Source organism: Nothobranchius furzeri, unplaced genomic scaffold, assembly GCF_043380555.1.
Source record: "Nothobranchius furzeri strain GRZ-AD unplaced genomic scaffold, NfurGRZ-RIMD1 Scf180, whole genome shotgun sequence".
NCBI classification, from domain to species: domain Eukaryota; kingdom Metazoa; phylum Chordata; class Actinopteri; order Cyprinodontiformes; family Nothobranchiidae; genus Nothobranchius; species Nothobranchius furzeri.
Genome location: NW_027223196.1, coordinates 27501 through 35000, shown reverse-complemented (window position 1 = coordinate 35000; position 7500 = coordinate 27501).

Below are 7500 nucleotides of genomic sequence, written 5' to 3'. Positions count from 1 at the left end.
GAGGCTGTGCCGTGCCCCCTGGAGGTCTAAAGGATGACCAGTAGTTGTGGTTCTCGCCCCGGGACTTGGGTCAGAGTATAGCCCAAGTGGAGCACTTGTGTCGGCCTAGGGAGGCTGTGCCGGGCCCCCTGGAGGTCTAAAGGATGACCATGAGGTCAAAAGGATGACCAGTAGTTGTGGTTCTCGCCCCGGGACTTGGGTCAGAGTATAGCCCAAGTGGAGCACTTGTGTCGGACTAGGGAGGCTGTGCCGTGCCCCCTGGAGGTCTAAAGGATGACCAGTAGTTGTGGTTCTCGCCCCGGGACTTGGGTCAGAGTATAGCCCAAGTGGAGCACTTGTGTCGGACTAGGGAGGCTGTGCCGTGCCCCCTGGAGGTCTAAAGGATGACCAGTAGTTGTGGTTCTCGCCCCGGGACTTGGGTCATAGTATAGCCCAAGTGGAGCACTTGGGTCGGACTAGGGAGGCTGTGTCGTGCCCCCTGGAGGTCTAAAGGATGACCAGTAGTTGTGGTTCTCGCCCCGGGACTTGGGTCAGAGAATAGCCCAAGTGGGACACTTGTGTCGGACTAGGGAGGCTCTGCCGTGCCCCCTGGAGGTCTAAAGGATGACCAGTAGTTGTGGTTCTCGCCCCGGGACTTGGGTCAGAGTATAGCCCAAGTGGAGCACTTGTGTCGGACTAGGGAGGCTGTGCCGTGCCCCCTGGAGGTCTAAAGGATGACCATTAGTTGTGGTTCTCGCCCCGGGACTTGGGTCAGAGTACAGCCCAAGTGGAGCACTTGCGTCGGACTAGGGAGGCTGTGCCGGGCCCCCTGGAGGTCTAAAGGATGACCAGTAGTTGTGGTTCTCGCCCCGGGCCGTGGGTCTGAGTATGGCCCAAGTGGGACACTTGTGTCGGACTAGGGAGGCTCTGCCGTGCCCCCTTGAGGTCTAAAGGATGACCAGTAGTTGTGGTTCTCGCCCCGGGACTTGGGTCATAGTATAGCCCAAGTGGGACACTTGTGTCGGACTAGGGAGGCTCTGCCGTGCCCCCTTGAGGTCTAAAGGATGACCATGAGGTCAAAAGGATGACCAGTAGTTGTGGTTCTCGCCCCGGGACTTGGGTCAGAGTATGGCCCAAGTGGTGCACTTGTGTCGGTCTAGGGAGGCTGTGCCGGTCCCCCTGGAGGTCTAAAGGATGACCAGTAGTTGTGGTTCTCGCCCCGGGACTTGGGTCAGAGTATAGCCCAAGTGGAGCACTTGTGTCGGACTAGGGAGGCTGTGCCGGGCCCCCTGGAGGTCTAAAGGATGACCAGTAGTTGTGGTTCTCACCCCGGGTCGTGGGTCCGAGTCTGGCCCGAGTAGAGCACTTTGGTCGGCTACCGGGGGGTGTGCCGTGCCCCCTGGAGGTCTAAAGGATGACCAGTAGTTGTGGTTCTCGCCCCGGGACTTGGGTCAGAGTATAGCCCAAGTGGAGCACTTGTGTCGGCCTAGGGAGGCTGTGCCGGGCCCCCTGGAGATCTAAAGGATGACCATGAGGTCAAAAGGATGACCAGTAGTTGTGGTTCTCGCCCCGGGACTTGGGTCAGAGTATAGCCCAAGTGGAGCACTTGTGTCGGCCTAGGGAGGCTGTGCCGGGCCCCCTGGAGGTCTAAAGGATGACCAGTAGTTGTGGTTCTCGCACCGGGACTTGGGTCAGAGTACAGCCCAAGTGGAGCACTTGTGTCGGTCTAGGGAGGCTGTGCCGGGCCCCCTGGAGGTCTAAAGGATGACCAGTAGTTGTGGTTCTCGCCCCGGGCCGTGGGTCTGAGTATGGCCCAAGTGGGGCACTTGCGTCGGACTGGGGAGGCTCTGCCGCGCCCCCTGGAGGTCAAAAGGATGACCAGTAGTTGTGGTTCTCACCCCGGGTCGTGGGTCCGAGTCTGGCCCGAGTAGAGCACTTTGGTCGGCTACCGGGGGGTGTGCCGTGCCCCCTGGAGCCATGGGAGTGAGCTCCAGCAGACTGGTATTTTTCGGAGAACCAGGCCCACACTCCTCAGACTTTGTGCCCAGGGACAGGCCACCAAAATCGGCCGCGGCTCGTGCACTTTGCCCCTGCGTTTCTCCCAGAACCAGAGCCGGAAAAATCCCAAAATTGATGCCCAGAGATAGTCGACTCTGCCTGGAATAGATTGCCACCCAAACCCGCCAACTCACGCTGGTTTTCCGATGGCCTCACCTACTAACCCGAGCATGGTCATCGCTCGCACCTTCCAAAACCTCCAGGGGCGCAGGCACTTTTCATTTACTGGCCATAAGGCCGACCGCCTTAAGCGTTAAGCGATAAGCGAAAGGCTTAGTTTGGACTTAGTTTTTGGAGCGACGAGGTCGCCGTTTTGTCAATTCTGAACCGATTTTCACGCGGTTTTCGACTGCCTGCGCCTGGGGAGCCGCCCAGAAGCCCCAGGCAGTGTTCTGGGTGGACTTCCGGACCGGTCCGGACCCGGTACCGGCCGGGGGAACCGCACCACGCCTCTCGGGCGTTTCTACACCGATTTTCGCGGGGTTTTCGACTGCATAGACGGGGCCACCTGCTGCAGGGCCCGAGGGAGGGCCTTACTGAGCTGGGTCCGACGCAGGGCCCGGTTCCTGGAGCCCGCTGGGGGGGGGGGGGGTTCTCTAAGGCTCACGGCGGGCTGCTGAGGGGCCGGATCGGATGCAGACAGGCGCTCCTCTGCCCAGGTCTTTGCTCCCCTGCCCCACTAGGAATGGAAGACACACTGCCAACAGCTTCTGGAGGGTGATGGGCCCTGCTGCAGACCAGGTCCGACCCAGGTTTCAGCTATCCCACCCCGCAGGGACTTAAAGACACACTGCCATCAGCTTCTGGAGGCTGCTGAGCTCTACTATAGAGCAGGTCCGACCCAGGTTTCAGCTCCTGCAGCCCACTAGGACTTAAACACACACTGCCATCAGCGTCTGGATGGTGATGGGCCCTGCTGCAGACCAGGTCCGACCCAGGTTTCAGCTATCCCACCCCGCAGGGACTTAAAGACACACTGCCATCAGCTTCTGGAGGCTGCTGAGCTCTACTATAGAGCAGGTCCGACCCAGGTTTCAGCTCCTGCAGCCCACTAGGACTTAAACACACACTGCCATCAGCGTCTGGATGGTGATGGGCCCTGCTGCAGACCAGGTCCGACCCAGGTATCAGCTCCTGCACCCCGCAGGGAATTGAAGACACACTGCCATCAGCTTCTGGAGGCTGCTGAGCTCTGCTATAGACCAGGTCCGACCCAGGTTTCAGCTCCTGCACCCCGCAGGGAACTAAACACACACTGCCATCTGCAACTGGAGGCTGCTGAGCCCTGCTGCAGACCAGGTCCGACCCAGGTTATGGCTCTCCCACCCCCCTGGGACTTAAACACACACAGCCATCAGCTTCTGGATGGTGATGGGCCCTGCTGCAGACCAGGTCCGACCCAGGTTTCAGCTCCTCAACCCCGCAGGGACTTAAACCCACACCGCCATCAGCTTCTGGAGGGTGATGGGCCCTGCTGCGGGCCAGGTCCGACCCAGGTTTCAGCTCTCCCACCCCGCAGGGACTTAAACACACACAGCCATCAGCTTCTGGGGGCTGCTGAGCCCTGCTGCAGACCAGGTCCGACCCAGGTTTCAGCTCTCCCACCCCGCAGGGTCTTTAACACACACACTGCCATCAGCTGCTGGAGGCTGCTGAGCTCCGCTATAGACCAGGTCCGACCCAGGTTTCTGCTCCTGCACCCCGCAGGGAATGAAAGACACACTGCCATCAGCTTCTGGAGGCTGCTGAGCCCTGCTGCAGACCAGGTCCGACCCAGGTATCGGCTCTCCAACCAGGCAGAGACTTAAACACACACACACACACACACACTGCCATCAGCTTCTGGGGGCTGCTGAGCTCTGCTGTAGACCGGGTCCGACCCAGGTTTCTGCTCCTCCACCCCGCAGGGACTTAAACACACACTGCCACCAGCTTCTGGAGGGTGATGGGCCCTGCTTTAGACCAGGTCTGACCCGGGATATAGCTCTCCCACCCCGCAGGGACTTAAACACTCACTGCCATCAGCTGCTGGAGGCTGCCGAGCTCTGCTGCAGACCAGGTCCCACCCAGGTTTCTGCTCCTGCACCCCGCAGGGACTTAAACACACACTGCCACCAGCTTCTGGAGGGTGATGGGCCCTGCTGTGGACCAGGTCCGACCCGGATATCAGCTCTCCCACCAGGCAGGGACTTAAACACACACTGCAATCAGCTGCTGGAGGCTGCTGAGCTCTACTATAGACCAGGTCCGACCCAGGTTTCAGCTCTCCCACCAGGCAGTGACTTAAAGACACACTGCCATCAGCTGCTGGAGGCTGCTGAGCTCTTCTATAGACCAGGTCCGACCCAGGTTTCAGCTCTCACACCAGGCAGGGACTTAAACACACACTGCCATCAGCTGCTGGAGGCTGCTGAGCTCTGCTATAGACCAGGTCCGACCCAGGTTTCAGCTCTCCCACCAGGCAGGGACTTAAAGACACACTGCCATCAGCTGCTGGAGGCTGCCGAGCCCTGCTGCAGACCATGTCCGACCCAGGTTTCAGCTCTCCCACCAGGCAGGGACTTAGAGGCACGCTGCCATCAGCTTCTGGAGGCTGCTGAGCTCTGCCATAGACCAGGTCCGACCGAGGTTTCAGCTCTCCCACCCCGCAGGGACTTAAACACACACTGCCATCAGCTGCTGGAGGCTGCTGAGCTCTGCTATAGACCAGGTCCGACCCGGGATATAGCTCTCCCACCCCGCAGGGACTTAAACACACACTGCCATCAGCTGCTGGAGGCTGCTGAGCTCTTCTATAGACCAGGTCCGACCCAGGTTTCAGCTCTCCCACCCCGCAGGGACTTGAACACACACTGCCATCAGCTTCTGGAGGCTGCTGAGCTCTGCTATAGACCAGGTCCGACCCAGGTTTCTGCTCCTCCACCCCGCAGGGAATTAAAGACACACTGCCATCAGCTTCTGGATGGTGATGGGCCCTGCTGCAGACCAAGTCCGACCCGGGTTACAGCTCTCCCACCAGGCAGGGAATTAAACACACACTGCCATCAGCTGCTGGAGGCTGCTGAGCTCCGCTATAGACCAGGTCCGACCCGGGTTCCTGCTCCTGCACCCCGCAGGGACCAAAACACACACACTGCCATCAGCTTCTGGAGGCTGCTGAGCTCTTCTATAGACCAGGTCCGACCCAGGTTTCAGCTCTCCCACCAGGCAGGGACTTAAACACACACTGCCATCACCTTCTGCTGGCTGCTGAGCTCTGCTGCAGACCAGGTCCGACCCAGGTTTCAGCTCCTGCACCCCGCAGGGAACTAAACACACACTGCCGTCACCTTCTGCTGGCTGCTGAGCCCTGCTGCAGACCAGGTCCGACCCAGGTTTCAGCTCCTGCACCCCGCAGTGGATTAAAGACACACTGCCATCAGGTTCTGGAGGCTGCTGAGCTCTGCTGCAGACCAGGTCCGACCCAGGTTATGGCTCTCCCACCCCGCAGGGACTTAAACACACACCGCCGTCAGCTTCTGGATGGTGATGGGCCCTGCTGCAGACCAGGTCCGACCCACGTTTCAGCTCTCCCACCCCGCAGGGGATGAAACACACACTGCCATCAGCTTCTGGAGGCTGCTGAGCTCTGCTAAAGACCAGGTCCGACCCAGCTTTCAGCTCTCCCACCAGGCAGGGAGTTAAAGACACACTGTCATCGGCTTCTGGAGGGTGCTGAGCCCTGCTGCACACCAAGTCTGACCCAGGTTTCAGCTCATCCACCCCGCAGGGACCTAAACACACACTGCCATCAGCTTCTGAGTGGTAATGGGCCCTGCTGCAGACCAGGTCCGACCCAGGTTTCAGCTCCTCCACCCCGCCATCACCAGCTGGAGGCTGGCTGCTGCTCCTGCACCCTGCCATCAGCTGCTGGAGGCTTCTGTTCCTCCACCCCGCCATCAGCAGCTGGAGGCTGGCTGCTGGAGGCTGGCTGCTGCTCCTCCACCCCGCCATCACCAGCTGGAGGCTGGTTGCAGCTCCTGCACCCCGCCATCAGCTGCTGGAGGCTGCCTGCAGCCCCTGCACCCCGCCATCAGCTGCTGGAGGCTGGCTGCAGCTCCTGCACACCGCCATCAGCTGCTGGAGGCTGCCTGCAGCTCCTGCACCCCGCCATCAGCTGCTGGAGGCTGGCTGCTGCTCCTGCACCCCGCCAGCAGCTGCTGGAGGCTGGCTGCTGCTCCTCCACCCAACCATCAGCTGCTGGACGCTGGCTGCTGCTCCTGCACCCCGCCATCAGCTGCTGGAGGCTGGCTGCTGCTCCTCCACCACCCAACCATCAGCTGCTGGACGCTGGCTGCAGCTCCTCCACCCCGCCATCAGCTGCTGGTGGCTGGCTGCAGCTCCTTCACCCCGCCATCAGCTGCTGGTGGCTGGCTGCAGCTCCTTCACCCCGCCATCACCAGCTGGAGGCTGGCTGCTGCTCCTGCACCCCGCCATCAGCTGCTGGAGGCTGCCTGCAGCTCCTGCGCCCCGCCATCAGCTGCTGGAGGCTGGCTGCTGCTCCTGCACCCTGCCATCAGCTGTTCGAGGCTGGCTGCAGCTCCTCCACCCCACCATCACCAGCTGGAGGCTGGTTGCAGCTCCTGCACCCCGTCATCAGCAGCTGGAGGCTGCCTGCTGCTCCTGCACCCCGCCATCAGCTGCTGGAGGCTGCCTGCAGCTCCTGCACCCCGCCATCATTTGCTGGAGGCTGGCTGCAGCTCCTGCAACCCGCCATCAGCTGCTGGAGGCTGGCTGCTGCTCCTCCACCCCACCATGACCTGCTGGAGGCTGGCTGCAGCTCCTTCACACCGCCATCAGCTGATGGATGCTGGCTGAACGCTGGAGGCTGGCTGCTGCTCCCACACACCGCCATCAGCTCCTGGAGGCTGGCTGGCTGCTGGAGGCTGTCTGCTGCTGCTCCTCCACCCCGCCATCACCAGCTGGAGGCTGGCTGCTGGAGGCTGGCTGCAGCTCCTGCACCCCACCATCAGCTGCTGGAGGCTGGCTTCTGCTCCTCCACCCCGCCATCAGCTGCTGGGGGCTGGCTGCTGGAGGCTGGCTGCAGCTCCTCCACCCCGCCATCACCAGCTGGAGGCTGGTTGCAGCTCCTGCACCCCGCCATCAGCTGCTGGAGGCTGCCTGCTGCTCCTGCACCCCGCCATCAGCTGCTGGAGGCTGCCTGCACCTCCTGCACCCCGCCATCAGCTGCTGGAGGCTGGCTTCTGCTCCTCCACCCCGCCATCAGCTGATGGAGGCTGCCTGCTTCTCCACCCCGCCATCACTAGCTGGAGGCTGGCTGCTGGAGGCTGGCTGCAGCTCCTCCACCCCGCCATCAGCTGCTGGAGGCTGCCTGCAGCTCCTGCACCCCGCCATCACCAGCTGGAGGCTGGCTTCTGCTCCTCCACCCCGCCATCAGCTGATGGAGGCTGCCTGCTTCTCCAC